Source organism: Agelaius tricolor, unplaced genomic scaffold, assembly GCF_023055355.1.
Source record: "Agelaius tricolor isolate 1412-34295 unplaced genomic scaffold, bAgeTri1.0.p SCAF_18, whole genome shotgun sequence".
In the NCBI taxonomy this organism is placed as follows: Eukaryota; Metazoa; Chordata; class Aves; order Passeriformes; family Icteridae; genus Agelaius; species Agelaius tricolor.
This window is the reverse complement of record NW_027269278.1, coordinates 1,830,471-1,839,618: the sequence shown is the minus strand read 5'-3', so window position 1 is coordinate 1,839,618 and position 9,148 is coordinate 1,830,471. Positions and strand designations below refer to the sequence as shown.

The window sequence follows — 9,148 nt, the reverse complement described above, 5'->3', positions numbered from 1 at the left end:
AAAGGAAAAATCTGCCTCCTCAGTTCATCACACGCTGATCTTTCTTCTCTGTAAGTGGCTGGAGAGCACAATGAAACAATAACACAAGGTATTTTTAAAAAATGGAAGTGGTACAATATATGTGTTGAAATAATATGGAAATGCTCAGAGAACAATCACAAGAAATCCAGCTCTTAACAAGCTCAAGGTAAAAAAACAATGAAGTGCTAAAAAACAAGCCCATAAATCTCAGTTAACAATCTTCCTGTGCTGTGGTGCTGCAGAGCAGTAAAAGCAGAACAAATGTAAAGCAATCCAGCCACTTTTGCCTAGCAGAAGTCATATATAGATTGCAAAATGTATGGTTCTCCTAAACAGAACCATAAATCACGTTGTCATTTCTCAAGAATGAATGCAGGTCCTGCTCCATTTCCTGGCTTTATTTCACTGCCAGTCCTGGACCTCATGGGTTCTCTCCCAATTCCCTTTGCTGTCCTGCACTCAGGGTAGCAGAGCAGGTCCAAGGTGACTCATTCTGACCTTTACTGATCAGCTGTGTGCTGCAGAAGGAGCTGCACGGTGCTTACTGTCCCCTGCCTGCAGAGGGGACACCCCAAGCTCCAGACCCTGTGCTTGTGCTGACCACTGGAGAACCTTCAGGACATCCCTATTTTTTATTTCTGAGTTGTGCACAAAGCTGGAAGCTGGACACGCTCCAGAACCCCACCCCATGCCCTGGGCTGAGCTCCAGTGCAGGCAGCAGGGCAGGGGGGATTCTGTCCCTGTGCTGCCTTGTGAAGGCTGACCTAGAACAGAGACTAGACTGAGCTAAAGAATAAAGTAGGGATTTATTAAGAGGCCTCAAATAGATCCACCTTGGGCAGCGCAACCCAAAATGAGCACAAAAGGGACGACAGGTCATGGGGTCTCACCCTTTTATAACTTTTGATCCGTTAGCATATTGGAGTTCATTGTCCAATTCCAGCTTCAGCCCATGCAATCCCATCCTTCTTGTTTTTCTCTCTTCAGTCCACGTTGTTTGTGTTCTTAGGCCTGAGATCTGGATTGGCTGTCCTTGGTCCCCACCTAGAGAAGGAATTGTTTTGTCTCGCCGCTCTGTGAAGAGAGCTCACCATCCCCTCATATGAAGCCCAGACTTACACACTAAAGCAGAATAGAATCTGAAAAATATAAAAGCTAAAACCTGAGGCATCACCCTGTGATGTGTCCCTGTGCTCTGGTGATTTCCCACCTGCAGAGCTGCCCCAGCCCTGGCCCAGCACAGGCAGGAGCTGGAGCTGCTGGAGCCAGGCCAGAGGAGGCTCCAGGATGAGCAGAGGGATGGAGCAGCTCTGCTGGGAGGAAAGGCTGGCACAGCTGCCATCGTTCACCTGCACAGGAGAAGCTTTGGGGGGACCTCAGGGTGGCCTTGCAGGGCCTGAAGGAGCCCCAGGAAACCTGGAGAGAGACTGGGGACAAGGGATGGAGGGACAGGACACAGGGAATGGCTCCCAGTGCCGGAGGGCAGGGATGGATGGGATATTGGGAAGAGCCCATATTTCCCATTTTTTGCCACTTTTGGGAATACCTGCTCCAGCAGCAGAGCCCCCTGACACAGTGAGTGTTCCTTGGCTGCCAGCAGGCAGGACCTCCAACCTTAAGGGCAGCAGGTGCCCAGCCCTGGGAAAGAGGAAAATTGCTGGGCACAACATAAATCCATGGGGAAACCCCTGGTTAATTTTGCAGGTAGGATTTGTTCCTACAGAAACAATAGAACTCAGGCTTCAACAAGGAATAACCTTTATTTCCCAATAGTTAGGATTTTCACAAATATTCCCATGTGCAGTACAAAAACTGTACATTCAAAGCTCTGGATATTCAGCTGGCAGAAGGGCTCATGGCTGAACTAACAGTGTCAGGGACATTTAAGGAGTCTGGATTATTTCACAAACCCGGGTTTCTTAGAAGACTGCAAGGAATCCAAAGGGCTCCAACTCTCATCTGGAGAGCAACACTCCTTTTGTTCCAACTTTTGCATTTAAATACCATTTTTGTCTGAAGCCCTCGGTCATCTTGCTCCTCCCCACCAGTTCTGATGTATTTTACATATTCATCAGCCTTTTCCAACCTTCCTTTGTGGGCTTCACTTCCCCCCAGGCCTAGGGATGAGAGCTGGTGCCTCACTACAGCCTCTCCAGTCTCCATTCTGAAATCCTCCTGCACCCAACAGCCTTGTAAGATAATGAAAAGTAAACTGAGCAAGCTGAAATATAAATACGTTTAATTGAGGTCATGTAAAAATGTATTTCCAACAAGCAATGAGAGGAGATTAACAATAAATTGTACACATAATTCTTGTTATACCTTGCCCCAAACCACTGCTGATATTTCCAATTCCTTCATCCACATTCTGAAAACAAATTCTCCATCTGCCCCGTTTAAACCGTGGGCTCCAGGTTTCCTGGAGGATCTTCACCTTTCAAACAAGGATCTTCGAAGCAGCATCAACAGCTTTACTTCTGACCACCCCTGCTGTTCCAGCAAGCCCCACACCAACAGCTTACCTGTAATAAAAACCCAATAAAGAAAGTTGAAAAGAGGACTCCTATTCAACCCTTAGCACTGACCAGTTAATTAACTGACATGCATTTTTATATGAAAGATGCACATTAAAATATCTGCAACAGAATTTTTTATTTTCTGTGTGTTGTCTGCATCCAATCTAGGTTTTAACTCCACGGGCAGGAGTTACTCCACTCTCGGGCATGCAGAGTGCTGCCAAAACCTGGCACCACTGAGCACCAGGACGGCCTCACTGGTGCCAGGAAAGCTCAGCAGCACCTTTCTCTCCCAGCAGCATAACACTGGCACAGGCACTGAGCAGCCCTGGGCAGCTGACTACTGCTGGGAGAAAAAAAACCCCAAAACTGGGGGTTTACAGGGCAGAAAAAACGTGGAGACATTTTTCTGATGCCTACTCTCATTAAGGCTTCATCCAGCAAGAGGAATAGATAAGCTAAACTTATTGCTGGATAAACCATGTTATTTCCATCCTGAAGACCTGAGGCTAACATAGGAGCCAGCAGAGGCTTTTTAGTTAATTCTAAGACAGCAAAACATTTTTGCCCATTTGCCCTCGATGGCTCACGGTCACACCTCACCCACGTGGCTCCAGAGCTCTCGCTGTGTCTCACGGGCAGGTTATCCCTTCACATCTGCTCTCCCGGAGAGCCTCCCCGGCTGTCCCAGCACAGCACAGCTCAGGGTCGGGCCACCTCAGGGCTGCACCTTCGGGCGGCTCCAGGCCGGCCCCAGCTGCGGCTCACCGCGATCGGTCATCGGCTGAAGGCCTACAGAGAGGACAGCAGAAACATCGCAAATAATCCATTAGTTCCATCTGTATTCACAAAACTCAACAGCAGCGGCCTTGCTTGTGGCAGAGAACAAAAGCCAGCACCCCGAGCGAAAGGCTGAGGAATTAATGCACAGCCGAGCAACACCCTAGTCCTGGGCACCGCGGGCTGCAGCGCTTGCCGGCTGAACAGCTAAATAAGAGAAAGTGCTTCAGATGGCGCATTCCTTCCCCGGAGCCCCGGTGTCCAGCCCCGCTGCCGCCGCCACTCCGTGCCCTGTACCCCCCTCACCTCATGGCGGCGGCGGCCCCTCATGGCGAGGGAGCTCGGTTCACCAGAGCCGCTCCTGGCCCTCATGGCGGCGAGCTGAAGGAGCTCAACCCGCCAGAGCCGCTCCTCGCCCTCATGGCGAGGGAGCCCAGCCCGCCAGAGCCGCTCCTTGCCCTCATGGCGAGGGAGCCCAGCCCGCCAGAGCCGCTCCTCGCCCTCATGGCGAGGGAGCCCAGCCCGCCAGAGCCGCTCCTTGCCCTCATGGCGAGGGAGCCCAGCCCGCCAGAGCCGCTCCTTGCCCTCATGGCGGCAGGGGCTCAAAGGGAGGAGGCCGTGCCGCGCTGCCGAGGTGATTCCACAGGCACCGCCCCGCTCGCCTCGGCCGCTCCCCCCGGGGCGGGGAAAACCCTCGATAATCAGTCACAGGGAGGGCCTTTAAAGATCGTCTCGTCCCACTCCCTGCCATGGGCAGGGACACCTTCCACTATCCTAGGTTGCTCCAATTCCCGTCCGACCTGGTCTTGGACACTTCCAGCGTCCCTGACAGAGCCAGAGCAGAAACACGATCTGTGGAGCTGGGAGAACTGAACTCAAGCACCAGCTCATGGGAAGCAGAGGGCTGGTGAGCTGCCTCTGCTTGCCCCTGATGTGTCCCACTTCGGGTACAAGAGGTAGAAGTGTCAGCTCAGAAACAGCTGCCAGCAACAAAAATCCAGCCCTGAAATAAGCAGAGAAAAAGTTGTGGTGCTGCCAAGTGCCTTGCTGGGAGAAGCACAATTCCACACCTTCCCTGGCCTCCACATCAGGGAAGGATGCCTTAACATCAGCCCAGTGCTCTGTGTATCCATGTCAGGGCACAGCAGTGTAACTGTGACCTCCCTCGCTGGGGATTCATTCAAAGGAAGTTTTTCTCTGGGCTTAGTGCTACACTGAGACACTTCAAGGCCTTTCCAGAAAGCCTGGCATCCCTCCCCCATGCTCCTCATGTGCTTAGGCTCTCAGAGCTCAGCAATGAACTCAGCTGGAGCTGTGCCTTGCCTCAGGCAATCATCCACTCCAGCTCTGTCTTCTTCAAATGTTTCATGGTTTATTTTCAGCCCAAGGCAGGCAGCTATTCTTCCTGGATGTGGGGTGCTCCTCCCCAGCTCGGCCTGATCCTGCCTTGTCCTGGGTAGCTCTGGGCTCGTTGTGCCCAGGACACAGCTGTGTGCAGGAAGAGACGCTGGTGCTGAGCAGAAGGAGGTCAGTGCTTCTCCTGTCAGTGATGAACCTGGTGAGGAACAGGTTTTCCAGCTATGCCCAGTGCAGCACAGCAAAGCCTGTCTGGGGGAGAGACAGGTAAGAGCAGACACAGAACACTTCATGCTCTTGTTCCTGGGGGTCTTGCTGCCCATAGCCAAGGGCACGTGCCCACACAGGGATGGATGATGACTCTGCCAAGACCCTTAGCCACAGCTTCAGTTTGGAACTGTTTAATTCATTAGCACAGCATGGGGCCCAAATTAATGTGCTTTGTCTCTTTTAATAAGACATTTTCAGCACGATTGGGGAGATACTTCAAAAGCTTCCTGAATGCCAAATACCAGAACTCAGCAACTCTCAGTGCCAGGACCAGTCTCTCACTTCCCAGTATAGATTCCCTCTGTGTGCACAGCTTTTCCTCTGCCTGCTGGCCTTGGAGGGGGGCTCAAACAATGGCCTGCACATCATTTGTGGAGTTTGGGTGAAAAGCATCAAACCAGATGAAACACAGCTCTGCCACGGGGGTGAAGCCCTTTCCTGTCACAGGAATGTGCTCTCTGCATTAGTTGCAGCCAGTCCCTGTTGTTCATCTTGGCTTGCTGACCACTAAACAGAGCCTCCTTTTCTCCTGCAAGTGTTGTGGCAGGGCCTGAAAGGACTGAGATGCTTTGTTCCAAGCCAGATTAGAGATATGAGTTACTACAAAACAAAAGCCCAGCAAGCCTTCAGGAGAGTTCCTCTAGTCTAGACACAGCCTCCCCTGAGCTCCCTGCATCCCAGCACAGCCCTGCAGCTTGTGTTCAAAGCAACTCAACAGGCTCCAGAAGCCTGGGTAACCTCTGTCGAGTGAATGTTCAGTTACAGCGTAAAGGAGGAATCACATCTGAGTGACTTTGCTCCCATAAATTAGCAGGATGGGTTAAACCAGGACATGAGCACTGTCTGCTGGCACAGTGCATCCACTCAAGAGATCTGCACTGGCATGGAGCTGTAGTGCTTCAAAAGACATGTGCTCCAAGCCTGGGGTGGGACATCCCCCACGTAGCTGATGTCTGCAGCTTCTCTGGCAGCAAGAGAGATCCTTTACTGTCACCTCAGCCCTGAACACTCCTGTGCCCAGGGGGCGCTGCCTGCCCCACATCACTGCTCACCTCTGGCACTGCAGGGTTGGTACTGTGATCCTTCTGTACCAATCAGATTTTGGCTCAACACCATTTGGCCACACTGTCCGTCACTGGAGAAAAAGACAGAGTAGTACCATGGGAAGAGGAAGAAAATTCAGTAAACCTATGGAAGGAAAGATTTGTGGATGTACATCATCATTTACCATGGTGGTCACCTCCAGCCCCACGGCCAAGCACGTTCAGGCTCTGGTGAGAAGAACTTTTATGCCCCTGGTGTCTGTCATGGATGGGGACTGTGATGATGACACCTCGTGGGTGTTGGTGTTTGCACTGCCCTATGAGTGACACTGGCCTTGCTCGGCTCCCACACAGCAGAGGTGGCAGGGCAGCCATGGCCTCGATGGTGCCTTTTCCTCTTTGAGGTGCTGCACTCAGGTCAGGGATACCCCACACATGAGCACAGACTGGGAGAAGAGCTCATTGACCAGCAAAGAAGGACTTGGAGGATATCATGGATGAAAAGCTGGACATGAGCCAACAGTGGCAGCCCAGAAACTCCCTTGTGCTGGGCTGCACCCAGATGAGTGGGGAGCAGGTGAGGGGGGGATGGTCCCCCTCTACTCTGCCCTTGTGAGATCCCCCTGCAGAGCTGCTCCAGCATCAGAAGGACCTGGAGCTATTGGAGCAAGTCCAGAGAGGCCATGGAGATGCTCCCAGGATTGGAGCGCATCTCCCATGGAGCCAGGCTGGGAGAGCTGGGGGTGCTTCCCTGTACAAAAGAAGGATCCAGGGAGAGCCCCTTCCAGGGCCTGAAGGGGCTCCAGGAGAGCTGGAAAGGGACTGGGGACAAGGGATGGAGGGACAGGACGCAGGGAATGGCTCCCACTGCCAGAGGGCAGAGCTGGATGGGATAGTAGGAAGGAATTGTTTCCTGGGAGGGTGGGCAGGCCCTGGCACAGGTTGCCCAGGGAAGCTGTGGCTGCCCCTGGATCCCTGGCAGTGCCCAAGGCCAGGTTGGACAGGGCTTGGAGCAGCCTGGGACAGTGGGAGGTGTTCCTGCCATGGCAGGGGGAGGAATAAAATTATTTTTATGGTCTCTTCTGACCCAACCCATTCTGTAATTCCATCATCTCCTCTGACTCCACAGAGGGGCCATTTCCACTTCCCCACTGCCATCACAAGATGGCATTCCAGACCTAAAAGCTGAGCTGGCTCAGCTGATACTTGGAGATCTTTTCCAGGCCCTGGGGTGTCCAACCCCAGAAGAAGCTGTGGATTTAACCCTGCCTGCTGAGCTCTTCCGCCAGGTCTCAGCCCTGACACTGCCATTTAATCACATCCTTTAATGCCAGGGCTGTGCTTTAATCAGCTGCACTGAAACACTACTGCTGTTACTCCGTAACCTCTGAGCCATCTAATTGCACTGAGTTAAGCCAGTTATAGTTTTGACAGTGAATGGCATGCAGAGCACTTTAATCTTGACCTGCAATACCTCGGGCTCTTGCAGGGCCTCCTCTGCCTCCGAGGAGACACTGCTAATCAGACCGAGCCAGGATGTAGTTTAAGACATGGACAAAAGGAGCCAAGGGCAAATCATGAGCAAAATGAATCTGACTCATTTTGTTACAAAGCAGTGTTGAAGGTAGAACTGCCTTTTCTTTGCCTGAGAATTATTTGGGAGAGTAGTGAGAAGTCTTTCAGTAATTTATAACTTCGAAATTTATAACTTCAAAATAATAACAAAAAAATAAAGAAAAGAGAAAGGTCATTCTTCTTAGATATGTTTTTTAAAAAGAAAGCTTATTTTGAGTTAGGTGCATAAAGCACTGGTGCAGTGTGTTATCCCCTGTGTCTGCTCCCACGTTATGAGTGGGTGCTCCAGGCTTCACCCACCAGTTGCTCCCTGCAGGAAGAACCCATGATCCATCCATCTCCTTCCCTGGCCAAGGGCCTGCAGCCTCCCACCGGGGCTTGGTGCCATGTCCAGGGTGGCAGCTCTGCCAGCACAGCTCCCCAGGGGAGGCAGTGGGGCAGGATCTGCTGCTCAGCTGCCTCAGAGGCTGGGGCTGGCTGTGCCCCTCTGGGCAGCTCGGGGAAAGGCTGCTCAGGCATTCCCTTACAGGGAGCTGGAGCAGCAACCTCACTTGGTTGGAGGAAAGAGCAGTGGGGAAGGGTTACATAACCCCAATCAGCCTGCCAGAGGGGTGGTGCACCAGCAGCAAGGGCAGTGCCACTCTGGATGTGGCTGGACGGGAGCGTGCCCTGCCTGTGGGACCCTGCAGCTCCTCTGTCCATTCCCCCCTTCACTCCTGCCTGGGTCTCCTGGCCCTGTCAGAGCTTGCTGGTTTTGTTGTTCAAAATGCCCTCGGGCAGCTCGAGGAGCCCGTGCAGCTCTCTCTGTTCTGGGCTGAAACTGCTGCACAGCAATTTCTTTTTCCATTTCATCTCTGGCAGAGCCCTTGAGCTTTGCTCCCTTCCTCTTGCACCCTCCTCTCCTCCTTCTGAGCTTCTCCCTGGCCCAGTCTCCTTCCCTGGTGTCGCCTTCTACTCCCAGCTCCTATTTAACCCCCTTCTTTTCTGTCCTCTCCTTCAGTGCTCCTAACCAGAGGACAGATCACAAACCACAAGCTCTGCTATTCATCTACCAGATCCTAAGCCACTGTCTCAGTGTCATAAATGTGATCTGCTAATCGTGTGGAGAGGATCCCCCAGGATGCAAACCCCTGCTGGGATCTGTGGCAATCCCATGGCATCAACCACAGGATCAAACGTACAAGAGGGGGTTGCAGCTGCCTTGCCCGAGTGTGGGCAATCAGCCTGCCTTAGGAATTCAGACCTGCACAAGGCCCACCAAGCACACCTGTGTCCTTCCAGTGCCCCACCAGGTCTCCTGGCAGCAAGGAATTTGCTTTAGTTCTGTGAGTTTTATAAAGCCTGACTCAAATCCCAGGGATTTCAGGCAGTGCTGACACACAGAGTGGGGTGGTGTGAGCACAGCCCTGGGGTCAGGTGCTGGGGACAGATGAATGGGCACATCAACCCAGTGTTTTAGAGCAGAGCTAACTAGGAACAGCTTATTCCATTAAGAAAAAAAGAAAACCAATAATCATTCTTAATTAGGACAGAAACCTCCAGATAGGCTTTTTTAAAGAAAATGCCTAAAAATACCATTTTTGCTTT

General features: G+C 52.2%; 1 long non-coding RNA gene and 1 other non-coding gene across 4 annotated transcripts; both read right to left on the bottom strand.

The window, feature by feature from the left end:
* Positions 1–844: 844 nt before the first annotated feature.
* LOC139597556 (uncharacterized) lies at positions 845–3,981 on the bottom strand. Of its 3 annotated transcripts, none has more exons than XR_011681647.1 (4): positions 3,624–3,981; positions 3,136–3,329; positions 2,344–2,543; positions 845–1,065 (listed from the first exon to the last, which is right to left on the bottom strand). It is a non-coding gene; the product is annotated as an uncharacterized lncRNA (long non-coding RNA). The 3 variants fall into 3 exon arrangements; XR_011681646.1 differs by lacking the exon at positions 845–1,065 and adding an exon at positions 1,763–2,210; XR_011681645.1 differs by lacking the exon at positions 845–1,065 and having other exon boundaries at positions 2,246–2,543; positions 3,624–3,979.
* Positions 2,686–2,888, bottom strand: LOC139597974 (small nucleolar RNA SNORA74). The gene has a single exon (XR_011681781.1). It is a non-coding gene; the product is annotated as a small nucleolar RNA SNORA74 (small nucleolar RNA).
* Positions 3,982–9,148: the final 5,167 nt, after the last annotated feature.